Source organism: Meles meles, chromosome 15 (assembly GCF_922984935.1).
Source record: "Meles meles chromosome 15, mMelMel3.1 paternal haplotype, whole genome shotgun sequence".
Lineage (NCBI taxonomy): Eukaryota > Metazoa > Chordata > Mammalia > Carnivora > Mustelidae > Meles > Meles meles.
In genome coordinates this window covers 73,726,744-73,741,189 of record NC_060080.1, presented here as the reverse complement: position 1 = coordinate 73,741,189, position 14,446 = coordinate 73,726,744, and the positions used below count along the sequence as shown (strand labels likewise).

General features: G+C 42.2%; 1 protein-coding gene across 7 annotated transcripts in view; it reads left to right on the top strand.

The window, feature by feature from the left end:
• Positions 1–619: 619 nt before the first annotated feature.
• FOXN2 (forkhead box N2) overlaps positions 620–14,446 on the top strand; it is a 77,234-nt gene continuing 63,407 nt past the window's right edge. For 2 of the 7 annotated variants that reach the window (XM_045979555.1, XM_045979549.1), the window contains exon 1: positions 9,847–10,009. The gene's annotated coding sequence lies outside the window, so the exon portion shown is untranslated. Of the gene's footprint in view, positions 705–9,553; positions 9,685–9,846; positions 10,010–10,119; positions 10,302–11,136; positions 11,233–11,375; positions 11,455–14,446 lie in introns of those variants that run through there. The other 5 variants (XM_045979551.1, XM_045979554.1, XM_045979552.1 and 2 more) reach the window with 5 other exon arrangements.

Below are 14,446 nucleotides of genomic sequence, written 5' to 3'. Positions count from 1 at the left end.
AGAAAATAGAAAATCCCCACGATGTAACAATTGGCTTTGTTAAATTATTATCCATTTGTTTAATCTTTGTCTGAATAAGACAGTGCAACAAACACACACAAACTAACCACAAAACTAATAAGTTAATTCAACAAATATTTTTTTAATTGTCCACTGTATGCCAAGCAGTGTTCAAGATAATTAGACTGTATCAGAGGACAGAAGAAAGGCTTGTCCCTGGGAAGCTTACATTTTAGTCAGGGAGCCAGACTTAACGAAAACATAATAAATAAACTATCCAGTGTGTGGGAAGATGATGATTACTATGGGAAAGAAAAGGTACAATAGGGAAAGGGGATTAGGAGTCTTGGGACTTGGTTGGGGATAATTTGCAGTATTAACAAAGGAGGCCAAGGCAAGCCTCATTGTGAAAGTAAAATTTAAGTGCAGACTTAAAGGAAGTGAGAGAGTTAGCTAAGCAAGTATCAGGAAGAAGAACATTCCAGGCAGAAAGCAAAGGTCAAAGGGCTGGGTGTGCCTGACACCATCAAGAAAGAGCAGGGAGGCCAATGGTGGCGGTGGTAGGGTTAGAGCATGTAAAACGTGGTGGGCTATAATAAGGGCTTTGGCATTATTCTGAATGAAATGAGGAAGCCACGGAGTAGTTATGAGATGAGGCGTTATGTGAACTCACAGATTTTAAGAGGATCACTCCGGCTGCTATGGTAAGGAAATACTTACTTAGGCACAAGAGGAGAAGCTGAGAATTAGGAAGTATTAAAGTCATTCAGCTGAGAGAGGACTGTGGCTTTGAGCAGGATGGTGAAGATAGAGGTAGGGAGATGGGGTGAGATTCTAGATATTTTAAAGAGAAAGAGAGGAGCCAAAGGTGACTTCAAGGTTTGGGGCTTGCACAATCAAAGAGACGGAGTGAAGCAATTGGCCATAGTTACCAAAAATGCCTAACTCTAAATGCAACACTACTGGGGAACAAAAATTTGTATTTGCTACAATATAATTTGGAATCTCTTTAATACTGCCTTCCCTAAACAATTACCTCATTGGTCAAAAGTCAGTTTCACAACTGTCTATTTCATTTTGAAGAAACTCTATTTACTAGATAGCCAATTGCTATAGACATAATTTGTTTTATTCTTCTAGCAGTAGAAAAGGAAACCGACCTCTCTAGCGTCTCTTACGCAATCCTTTTGGGTAATTCCTAACATTGCAGTAGGTTGACTTTCTAGTTGTTCATTTAAAAGTAACAAGGGCGACGGGCATTTACTGAGCACTTATTCTTCAGCAGGTCATGTGCTCCACTGCTTCACATACATTGGCCTCATAGCACCCCTCTGAGGCTGGAATTGCTATCTTCATTTCAGACCCAAAGAGGTTCAGAAAATGTTGAAATATTTTGCCCAGGCTAGTAAGTAGCAGAGCCAGGATTCTAACCTGAGTCTAAGCCTATAGCTTTTAAGAACTATACAAATTGTCTCTCTACTTGACTGCTAAGGAGGGAGGGGGCCAGGGAAGGGATATAGAATTTCAGCCCTTTTTGTCCCTAAGAATCATTGAAGCTTTAGGTTTCCCTCTGTCTTAGTCTATTTGGGCTCCTATAACATAATACCAAAGACTGGGTGGCTTATAAACAACATACATCTACTTCTCACAATTCTAGAGCCTGGGAAGTCCCACCATTTGGTGTCTGGTAAGAACCCAATTCCTAGTTCATGGCCGGTCATCTTCTCACTTTAACCTCCCATGATGGAAGGGGCACGGGAGTTCTGTGGGACCTCTCTCATGAAGGCACTCATCCCATTCCATCTCCCCTCTCAAGACCACATGGGGGGGGCAATATTAAATCTACAGCAGCCTCTTCTGTGATTGATTAGTATAGTTTTAAATGTGCCTGTGTTTTAATTGAGTTTCATTGGTCACATTCTAAGCCTTGTTTCCCCATCTTTGAGAGAGGAAGCTAGACTGGTGATTTCTAGTTCTTTAAAAATTTCAACTCTTGGGACTCTTGGGTGGCTCAGTTGCTTGGGTGTCTTCCTTTGGCTTAGGTCATGATCCCAGGGTCCTGGGATGAGTCCTGCAATGGGGCTCCTTGCTCAGTGGGGAGCCTGCTTCTTCCTCTGCTTGTGTTCTCTTTCTCTAATAAATAAGTAAAATCTTAAAAAAAAAATTCAACTCTCTCAAGGTACATACCCTATCACTATGAGGTATTCATTGTAGAAGTTCTCAGTGAGGTAAGAAGTAAGAGAGCCTGGGAGGGGCAGCTGGGTGGTTCAGTAGGCTTAAGCTTCTGACTCTTGGCTCCAGCTCAGGCTATGATCTCAGAGTCATGGGATGGAACCTGGCAAGAACTCTGTACTCAGTGAGGAGTCTGCCTGAGATTCTCAAGATTCTCTTTTACCTTCTGGCCCCCCCACCCCTCATTCTGCCCCTCTCCCCCAAGCCCGAATAATCTCTCTCTCTCTCTCTCAAAAATATAAATAAATATTTAAAAAGAGAGAGAGAGTGTGAGTGCCTGAGAATTTGACAGAACTTGGCCCTAAAGATTCTGATAGTAGTTCCTCTAGATCCATTAGATCAGTGGTTTTCCTTTTCTTTTCTTTTTTTAAAGATTTTATTTATTTATTTGACAGACAGAGATCACAAGTAGGCAGAGAGACGGGGGTGGGGGGTGGGGGGTGGTAAGCAGGCTCCCTGGTGAGCGGAGAACCCAATGCGGGACTCATCCCAGGACACTGGGATCATGACTCAAGCCGAAGGCAGAGGCTTTAACTCACTGAGCCACCCAGGTGCCCCAGATCAGTGGTTTTCAGATTGTGTTCCTGTAGGAACACTGGATGAAAATGCCTGGGCTTTCCCAGCCTTTCAGTATCAGTCCATTTTCAACCATAGCAGGTCCACTCTGATCTGTTTTATAGAGTTGGATTCCATGTAAGGTTTCAAAGAAAACAAAACCCTGTAGTCTACTTTGAATAATATGAAAACTGCCATTCTAATTAAGTGCTCCTTATACTTTAATGTGTATATGAATCACCCATGGGGAGTTGTAAAAATGCCGATTCTTATTTAGTGAGTCTGGGTTAAGGCCTGGGATTCTGCATTTCTAATAAACTCCTGGTGATGCCAAAGCTGCTGAGCGTGCTCGGATTACACTTTGAATATAACAAGCACTAGAATGATCTCTAGAGCTTCAAAAACTCTAATTGTTTTTCTACTCAACTGAAAAGTCTTTCCTTGGAATTTTCCTCAGAACAATCTTAGCTTAGGTTACCAAAATTGTAAATTCTAGATTTCGTCTCCTCTTACTCCCCAAGTCTTTGTCTTCCTTTGTCTTTCCAACTGTCTGTCTCATTCTCTCAATGCCTCTCTTTTCTTTTCTTTTCTTTTTTTTAATAAATGCAAGGAGTAGAGGCATTTATTTATTTATTTAAAAGATTTTATTTATTTATTTGTCAGACAGATCACAAGTAGGGAGAGAGGCAGGCAGAGAGAGAGAGAGGAGGAAGCAGGCTCCCTGCTGAGCAGAGAGCCCGATGCAGGGCTTGATCCCAGGACTCTGGGATCATGACCTGAGCCGAAGGCAGAGGCTTAACCCACTGAGCCACCCAGGTGCCCTGCCTCTCTTTTCTTCCTCTTTTGAAAAGTAGATACTGAACCTTTCAGACATACATTTAAAAATCTTTCTACATACCATGAACGTTGTGCCTCAGCCAGTTCCTCTCAGCAAGAGCTAACTATGGGGTGTCTGCGAAATTTGCCACAAGTGAGTTATTTAAAGGTAGTTATGGTGACACTTTCTTCTAAATTTAGCAACTTAATGAACTTCTCCAGATTAAGGAGTAACTGTCTTGCACTCTTCCACCCTTTGTGTGAAAAATTTAGCACATACTTGAGACTGATTATTTTCTTTCCTGTGTTAGAGTCTTCAAATATTTCCTTTCTCAAAATACTTCCTCAGCTGCCTTTTCCCCACATTATCCTTTTTATGCAAAGTGGGGTAAGGGTTTATCCACTTCTCAAAGCTTTGATTCCCAGCACTGTCTTCCCCTGAGCCTCTATACAGCCTTATGTCTCCACATCCAACTATCCAACCCAGGGGTCAACAATTTTCTTCTGCAAAGGTCTAGATAGTAAATATTTTCAGCTTTGTGGTCCATAGGTTCTCTGTTGCAACTACTCAACTCTTTCTTGTGACGTCAAAACAGCCAAAGACAACACGTAAATAAATGTGTGTGGCTGTGTTTCATTAAAACTTTATTTACAAAAGCAGAAGGCAGGCCAGATTTGCCAACTCCCCTCCCACCCCTCAAGGCCATAAGTTTGCTGACCCCTGATCTACATGCATGTTGAAACTGGACTAGTCAGGTTGTACAGCTCCTGGGAATTTGGAACTGGCACTGGGAAATGGAGTTAAGTAATAAATGTGGATTGCTTAGCAGGAAAGTTGGGCAAACTGGGTGGAGGCCAGAAGTGGAGAGCAGGGGCCGCTATTTGGGACTGCCATAGTAGCATGCAAGCACACAAGTTAGCAGAGGAGCCCATCTGCAGAGGAAATGAAGCAGACACACAAAGAAAAGCTCAGATTAGAGACTGGAACTTGAGAGAGAGAAAGGGGGAAGGAGGGTTCTTGTAATGTTGGCTTTGCTTTCCAGTTTTGTCTCACAAAATCCCTGCCTATTTTTATATTCATTCCTCCTTTACTTTAGCCAGCTGGCGCAAATTTCTGTTTCTTGCAACCAGATAACCCCTAACTCGAGCAACCTTTTACACTCCAGACATTCTAAATAACTGACAGTTCTCTGACTTGAACAGTTATGCTCTCACATAGCTGAGGCTTTGCTAGGTGTAGTTCCACTCCCCACCCCCACATTGCCACTTCTCCTCCATATTCTTTTCTTTCTGCAAACTTTGCTCAGACATTATCTCCTATGGCTGAATTAGGACTTGGTTCCCACTGCTCTTTATGTAAAGCTTTATCATTGCACTCATAATGCCACATTATATTTTCCGATTTGCTTCTCTGTAGTTATAACTACAACTTTTATCCCTGTGCTGTGTGCAGGGCCTGGTACATAGTAAGAACTTAACACAGAGGTAAAGCTACCCAGTGGTAAATAAATCTGTAACTTAAAGATAGGTTCTAACCACCCTGAAGGCTCCAGATCCTCAGCTGCCCCTTCCAGCTTCATGAGCCAAAACAGAAATAATATAAACTGATAAATTTATATTCATATGTAAAGGACTATAGAAAAGTAGTCAATATGTCTTTATAATCGACTTTGCTAATTGTTCAAACCTATGTTCTCACTGAATATTTTGTCTGTCTACTTTATCAGTAGCAGAATATGTTAACATCTCATGCTAAAATTGTTGATCTTTTTACATTTGCTTTCAGTTTTGTAAAGTTTTTGTGCCATCATTTTCCGGCTTCAGACTATTCTATTAAAAAGTCCATTCTAAATCTATTGTTTCTTTAAAGATAAGCTTATTTTCCCTAGTTCTTCTTCAGATTTTTCTCATCTTTGGATTTTAGCATTTTTTTCCATGATGTATCTACATGCCAACTGTATCCTGCTGGTGATTCATTAATTCAAATATTATTTCTGCCCAATACTATTTTTCCTTTCCTTCCAGAATTCCAACTACATGCATATTAAGCTTTATAACTATATCTTCTATGTGCTTTCCCTGTGTTGTGTATTTTCCATCCTTTTTCTTATGCCTCATTCTGCATAGTTTCTTCTCAACTATCTTCTAGTTCACAAATTCTATCTTTATCTGTGTCTAATATGCTGTTATACCCAGCACTGAGTTCTTATCTTCAGCTAGTGAATTTTTTGGTTCTAAAATTTTCATCTGATTCTTTTTTTCAGGTTTCTAGTTATCTGTCTAAATTTTTATTCTTATGTTTTATTTACTTATACATAGAAAGCATTGTTATTTTAAAATCTGTGTCTGATAATTTCACTATCTAAATCCCTTTTGTTCAATTTTTATTGTTGTTTCTGTTGTGTTTTTTTGTTTGTTTCTTTGTGTGACTGATTATTTTTCATTGTTTACTAGACATAGTTTTTATAAAATGGTACAAAGGATTTGAGGCCAAAATGTTATTACTTTACTCCAGAGAAACTTCCAGTTTGCTTCTGCCAAGGGCTTCAGGGCATTAGCTTAAAGAAATTATTCTAATCCAATCTCAGGGGTGAGATGATTTGAAATGGAGTTGTCTCCCCTTTATTTCTAGGATATAACCACTTGGATTCCTTATCCAAAGCAAGGGGGCTTCAACCCAGTCATCCTCCTTCCCCCTTTGCATATCTTGAACTCTAATTAATCACTATCCCCCATTCCAGTTCATACTCTCAGCAACCTTCTGTGGAATATATAAGTGGATTCACTGGGCCTCCATCAACCCTCAGGTCATGGACAATAATTTCTATCTAACACATTCAAGCTGATATTTTTTATATTTTGCTAAGCTTTTCCAGTGTCCTTATTAAGACACTAGTCCTAGTAAGTGTCCTCAGTAAGACACTAGTGAGACACTAAGTCCTAAGTAATTTGATCCAAATTACTGCCAATAACAGGGTCTATAGAAATGTAGGTTCTGGGGTACCTGGGTGGTTCAGTTGGTTAAGTGTCTGCCTTCAGCTCAGGTTTATGATCCCAAAGTCCTGGGGTCGAGCTCTGAGTCAGGCTCCCTGCTCAGCAGGGAGTCTGCTTCTCCCTCTCCCTTTGTCTCTCCCCCTGGCTTGTGCTCTCTCTTGCTCACTCTCTCTCAAATAAATAAACTAAATCTTTATAAATAAATAAGATTTTAAAAAAGAGAAATGTAGGTACTATCAAATACAAGTAGTTGCACTTAGGAAGTACATTGAAAGAAATCCTCAAAGGAAAAAAAAATAGACCTTCATTAACAATTCCATCTTTTTAGCCAAGTGGCAGACCAGTACTTAGGACTATTGTATCCTTGTCCTGGCAGCTTGTAATTTGAGAAAAATTACTACTTTTATCAACAAATATCATTGTTATATATATTATACACATAATATATTATATATCACCTCTGTCCCAAAAACTGTTCCAAGAAATTAGACTGTAAGAATGAAAAAGATATGGTCATTGATTTCAAGGGGCTTGAAGCCTACAATTGTTATTGGTAAACTGGTTATTTTTAGAATCACCAAGTCATGATTAAAGGGTCTTTGTTAAATATATGTAATACAACGATAAATACATTTAAAATGTTAACACATATATTCGAGTTTATATCATATTTCAGCCTAAATATGAGGGCATTTCAAACAATATATTTTCTAATGCATTTGTCTTCCAGGGAGATTTATTACTGAATATGTTCCTTTAAAGTATTTTGGAGAACAAAGAATACAAACTTTGCAAGATATCTTAAATGCCAGGATCCTCTTTTTCCAAAAGAGTTAAACTATGGCTTCATAGCCTTTTTACTCTGGTAAACTCCTAGGAAAAGCTACTCACTCTGAATCATCATTAGTTTTAACCAGAGCTTTTCCTTGATAGGTGTCCAAAGTCCTCTAAAATAGCCTTTAAGTATACAAGTGTCCCTGGACTCTAAACTTAAAGTGTGACAGATTTCCTAAGGGACCTGAGCTTTACCCACAGAGATTATTTAAATGTTCCCAGCCTCTCTACTGAATTAGTAGAGAGGACCAGCAGAGAGATCTTAGTGGATGCCAATGCAGTACATTCATTATTTGACCTTGAACAAGTTACTTAACTGTTCTGGATTTGTTTTTGCATGCATGATAAACTGGGCTCCTAGATGACATATCTTTAAAGTATATATTAATTCCAGATCTCCAATTCTGTGATTCTTCTAGAGTTGAGGAGGACTGTTTGGTCACCTAAGTTTAAAATTGATTATTGGGGCACCTGGGTGGCTCAGTGGGTTAAAGCCTCTGCTTTCAGCTCAGGTCATGATCCCAGGGTCCAGGATGGAGCCCCGTTTTGGGCTCTCTGCTTGGCAGGGAGCCTGCTTCCCTTCCTCTCTTCCTGCCTGCCTCTCTGCCTACTTGTGATCTCTGTCTGTCAAATAAATAAATAAATAAATAATTGATTAGAAGGAAAAATAGAAACTAAAGTTCAATATATCAAATAAGATGCTATTACAATAATCTGTAAGGAGATGAAGACCTATATTATATTAGGGATCACCATGGGCAGCAGAGATAAAATAAAGGACTAAGGTATGAGAAGGCCGTGGCTCACCAGAAGCTACCTCCTCTCAATCTTCCCTTCATTCCTCTGCTCCCTTTCTACTACCTTCTCCCTCCGGGAACTTCCTTCAGTTTGTCCACATGAGGAGGCAACAGTGATTGCTCTAAAGGGAAAAAAATGAAGCAACTCTTGCTTTAACTGAAGCTGACTGCATATTTACCTTGTGGCCTCTTACTTTAAATACAGTTATGAGGCCTTTCAGGACAGTGTAATGAGAACCAGATGGAACTGGCAGGTGATTTTGGACAAATCATACAGACACAGCATTCTCCTCTGTGGAATGAGGACTGAACACTTCCATTTTTGATTTTATACATTCTGATGCCCGTAATTCTCCTGTGTCTCTGTCATCCCCACAGCTTGACAGTAGGAAGCTTGTTTCATAATCAGCTCACTTTATACTCACAGCCTGGCACATAGTGAATATTCAGTTAACATTCATTGCTCAGGAAGAATGTGAACCTCCCATGCATCAGTCACTATGCAGGTCTCTTTACCTTTTCTTTTAATCCATTCAGCACATTTGTGAGATAGGTATGACTACTCTAGTTTTTGAAGATGTGGATACAGATATTCAGAAATCTAGTAATCAGAATCATAATCTTAGTAAGATGGAGCCTTAGTTCTGCCACTTACCTTATATTTGTCAGGTTACTTTTCTAAGCCTAAAGTGGGAATTTGTAAGAGTTAGGATAGGGTTTGCAGATTTAGCAAAAAACAAACCACCAGAAGTGTATCCCCAAATGGAACATTCTCTTGTTAAAAAATATGATTCTGTATTTATCTGAAATTCTGATATAATGGGACACTCCTGTGTTTTATCTGGCAACGCTATCTTAGCATTATGGTTATTACAACGCATGTCAAAAATTTAGCTCAGTCCCTAGCACGTGGTGAGGGCTTAATAAATGCAATGCTTACTAAATTTTGGATCTGATTCCAAAGTCCTTTTTTTTTTTCCACCACAAACACGCTGAGCTCAGTTTTCACTTAAAATTTCAGTCAAGCGAGTGTAATAACTACTTTTAGTTCATATTAATCTTTTACCGTTCCTACAGCGCTTTCAAAGCCTGGCCAATGGCGGAAAGCTCTTGGGGAAGTCCCCAGAAGCTACGGCTTTTGGAGGTGTTCAGCGAAGTCCCAGCACCAGGCTCCCGGGGCCGACCGACAGGGGAGGCCACCCTAGCCCCGCCTCCGCACCAATTCGGCCACTCAGGGGCCGTGCCGCGCCCCATCGCCCTCCTATAGGTCCTTCCGGACAGGCAAGGCCTTTCCATTTTTCCCGCCTTCCCAGCCCCTCCTCAGCCCGAAAGCGGCACTGGCCCACAACGTCTCCTCCCTGCCTTCCGCGCGAACCCCGCCCTTCCGGACACTGCATCACCCTTCCTTCCCACCAGCAGTTCAGAGCCGCGGGCGAGGTCCCCGGCCGGCCCTTAGGTAGGAGGTGGGAGGGGACACCGAGGGGCGGGGCGAGCCCCCTCCGGAGGGGTCGCAAGAGGCGGGGACCAGAGGGACGGGCGGGGCTAATCTCCTTGGCGCCGCGTTGCCATGGCATCGGGGGAGGGTGCAGGGAGGGGGAGGAAGCGAGCGGGAGGGGGATGTGGTGCTGCCGCGGCCGCCACCGCAGCTGCCGCTGCCTGCTCTTTGCCGCGTCTTCCCGGAGGCGGCTGCTGGAAGCCGTCGGGAGCAGCTGCGCTGCTCTGCCATATTGTGTCTTCCCCTGCCCGTCCCTCGCCTCCCCGCTGCGGCGGCCGAGCAGACGGTGAGTCCCGTGCGGAGTGGCGCCCTCCTGGGCGGGCGCCGCCGGGCGGCCGCGCTCCCAGCCCCGGCCCGCCGCGCAGTTCCCGGGCGCGGAGGCAGCGCGTGCGGTCGGCAGCTGGCGTGGGGCGCGGAGGCGGCTGTCCCGTGACGCGCCCGGACATTTTTGTCCTGTAAGGAATTGGCGCCGGCATGGGGGTCTCCCCTGCGCTTGGCTTGGGTCCTGCGTGGGCTCCCGGGGGTGTCGAACTAAGGGGAGCGCGGCCCCGTGAGGAGTTAGGAGTTTTTCGTGAGAGGTAATGACTGCCCCGGAGCGGGTGCCGCGCGGCGGAATCCGCGGCGAGGGGAGCCGGCTCTCTGGCAAGGCTCGGGGTGGCCCTGAGGACGCTTAGGGCTCCACTCAGGGCGAATCTGCTGTTAGAGGAAGTGTCTCAAGCCCCTCGGGAGTGTGTGCAGCACCCCCTCCCCCGCCTCCAAGTGGAGCGAGACGTGCCGGGCGTGAAGTCCTGGTCCGGCCCCAGGCGGCCTGGCTGGGCTGGGCGGAGTAGTGCCCGGGGAGGCGCCCGCTGCTGCCTGGAGTGAACTTAAGCCCCGGAGCTGCCGGGCTTTGGGGGTACAGGGGCGGGTCCCGGATGTGGGGGTGGCCGACCCCGGCACCCTCTGGCCCCTCCTCCAGCGGGCGCCCTGGGGGCCTCGCCGGGTGGCTGTCTTAGTCGGGTGCGAGTTAGGGTTTTTCTGCGCTGCAATATGGACACTTCCTGTTCGCCAACTCTTTTGGGCCCGTGGTTACTTCTGCCCTTCTGTCTTGTGTCTGGGAGGGTGAGAGGTTGTAGGCGAGGCCCTCCGCGTGCTGGGTTCGCCCCACCGCAGCAGCAGCAGCAGCAGCGAGTCTGAAACCCGGGAGGACGGTGGGAGTCAGGAGAAAGCGGGCCCCAGTGCATAACCCTCCATCCTCCACTGTTACTCAACTCCACCTCTTCTACCCCTTTGCAAAATGTCTCTGTTCCCATCTTAGCTCGCGGGAGTGAGCTTAGCGAATTCAGTGGGGTGCACACTCGGGATCTTCTTGGACCTGATTTTTGATTTAAAGTCTCTTTAAAGCAGCCCCTGTACTTCGTTTTCACCTTACAGGGGAAAAAAAAAAGTCTTATCATGCAAAGAAACGGCATGGTCTTTCTTCTACCCCAACTCCGCGGTGGAGGGAGGAGGAAGGTTATTTGTTTCCAGGTTAGTTTGTGCTGTTTCTCCTGTCTTCCTTCTGATTGTGACAGCCACGTGGCCGGCTGAGTGTAATAGAGTGCCCTAGCGCCACTAGGTGTGAGGCTTCACTGGTACCCGGGGCGTTGCAATCGTGCTGTAGCCTCAAATCCACATTTATTTTGGTGTTTTCTGAGATGAGGAAGTGGAAAAAACTGAACTGTTCATGTCTATCTCTGTTCCATCCGAATTGTAAGACTTACCTGTTACTTTGAAGTCCTTCTAAGGGTATATATTGACGTGGGGTTTTTGCCTTCCTATGCTGCTAAAATCTCAGCAATATTAGGTACCATTAAGAGGTGGTGGGGCAATAGAGTAGAACATTATGGAGTTCCCCAACTCTGGGGAAAAAGTCGTTTGTATTTCAAAAGCGTTAGTGAGAAGTTCTAATGCAATAGACATAATCATGTTGTGGAATATTTCTTTTTGAGTTTTATAAAAGTCTTATTTTTTCTTCTTACATAAAAATTCTGACCTGAAAAAATATATTATTAGTGAAAATACTTGTTTAGGGATGAAATAAATACCCATTTGATTTGTGTGTGCGCACTTTAAGCTTTTGGGGGGAAAGTTTTAATAGTTAATATGAATGTTAACATGAACAGATTTTATTTTAAGGAATGACATTTAATTTTAAAATAGAGGGTCAAAGGATTGAAGATGAAAAAAATCCAAACTTTTGGAGAGGTGGCGAATTTTAGAATTTAGGTGTAATCCCTGGACACTAACGCATCATGTTTCATTTTGTAAAAGCTTTGGTGGATTTGAATTATTTCTGTAACATGTTTTTATTTGAATCAGTTTTACTTGAAGGGTGCTAAGCCACAGGAAACATTTAGAATGTGTAAAAGAATTATGTACAGAAGTTACAGCAGCACCTTTTTATTAGAATTTAATTATGCCATAACAATGGTTCTCAATCAATGAAGTTAATAAATAAAAAGGTTAGAGAGGCTTCAGTGCAGAAAAGATAATGTGATTGAGAAATTAGTATATGTGTTGACCACTGAGCGGAATGCTTAGTTGAGAAAGAAAAGTAAATGAGGTGATGAAATACTTATATAAAGCAGGAAGCACTGAAAACATAGGCTGTCTGACACATTATTAGTTATGGGCTTCAACTATCGAATGAAACTTTAAAAAGTGCTATCCAAACAGGACTTAACTCTTGTTCTTATGGTAGCTTAGCTACTCATAGTACGTAGGTTGTGTGCTGCTTTTAGATTGTTGTCATTTTGGTAACTGGGTTTTGCACAAATGCAAAAAGTCCTCCTGAAATAAAGCTTCAGGGGCCCAAGGCTTTTCTGACTTCTTAGGGAAAAAACAGAGGTCTATGATATGATCCCTGTTCTTCAGTTGAAGAGACCAGACTAACACCAATGAAAATAAGAATTTATATTGTGAGAGGATATAGTTAGGAGTTAAGTTTTATAATGCAGGCAAGTACTGTAAGGCTTACAAGGAGAAGGAACCTAAAAGGTTTTGACTGGGGAGGCTTCTTCAAGAAATAAGGCTCTTGCTTTCTATGTTATTCCACTCTTATGTCAAGCATGAATTGTATCACCCTTTATGTCAAGCATGAATACCCGATTTCTTATAAGGACTTTCCCAACTTCGGTCCCTGTCTTTGCCTATTTTATTTTCCAGTAACCTTTAGGAACTGTTCTTTAATTACTACTTCAGTGTTGTAAAAGAATTTTACGTCTTCTTACCTTTGCTGGTGTAACATTTTTCTGTTGGAAATGTACCTGCACACATCCTCTTAACCACGCAAGAAATACTTGATCTTGAGTCTTGGCTGCCCTTAGAGCCTTAGAATCACAGAAATACAGACCCTGCTTTCACTTCTCCAACTGAAAATTCTTTACCTTCTCAAATTGCATATAATTCTTTTTGGCTGTAGCATTCTATACTGCCTTGTTTTCACTCAATGAATACTTTTTGAGCCCTTACATGTGGCAGGCACTGTTGTAGGAACTGAAGTTACAGCTTTGAATGAGAAAAATTCCTGTGTTCTTTGTTAGTCATCTTTTTAGGTTTTATCACCCCCAAGGAGATTATAAAGTCTTTGACCACCCAGAAGAATCTTGTTTTCTTGTATATATGTGATATGCTTAGTGAGTATTGAATTATTTTCTGAATAAAGGAAAGGCTTATGGTATGACATAGAGAGATGGATGGAAGGATCTTTACAAGTGAAGGTACAAAAAAGCATAAGCAATTATGGATGGCCTTGAAAGTATCACTTCTGAATTTAAATATGGTTTAGTTAAAAGAAAGTGTTTGAGCCTGGGTTTATGAGAAAATCCTTATTTGAGGAAGATTCATTTGATAGCAGTGTGTACTACTGATTATAAACTGTGGGGATGGAGAGGCATAACTTTGAGAGGGAGGTTTGGAAGAGGAGCATTATCAAGAAGATGAGGAGTTTAGTTAGTTGAGTGTAAGGTGAGTGGGAGATAGCAAGGGGGAAATGACCTTAAAGTGACTAAAGATTAGAGATGTGGGATAGTCCATTCAATACAGAATGACAGCTGATGTTAAGAATTTTTGTCGCAGGGGCGGGGGGAAAAAAATTTTTGTCACAGAGTGAAATGAAACCAAGAATGATACTTTGGGAAACTAAAATTCAGAGGGCATTTGCTTTGGCCATATGTAACTTTGTAATTAATACTATAGACTTATAGATGCCTACAGTGTGTTTTATTAATAACTTTATTTCCACTATAGCAGACCACCAAACATAAAGGGACTAAAAGAATGTTTATCATCATTTACTTCCAAGGGATTTTGATTCATTCCTTATTTTCCTTACTCTGTTTTTATTTAAATAAACTTTTTTAGATTAGTTTTACATTTACAGAAAAGTTGCAGGACAGTACACATGAGCATACCTTACTCAGTTTCCATTTCATTTTTGTTGTTAACTTCTTATATTACTATGGTACATTTGTCATAACTCAGGAAACAAAATTGGTGCGTTTCTAATAACTAAACTATATACTTTATTCAGATTTCACTAGGTTTTTCCTAGTATGCTTATTCTGTTCCAGAATTCCAAATTCTCAGACTTTTCTTGTTTTTATGACTGACAGTTTTGGGGAGTACTAGTCAGAAATATTAGAGAATGTCCCTCAATTGAGATTTGTCCAGTGTTTTCCTCGTGATTAGACTGGGGTCATGG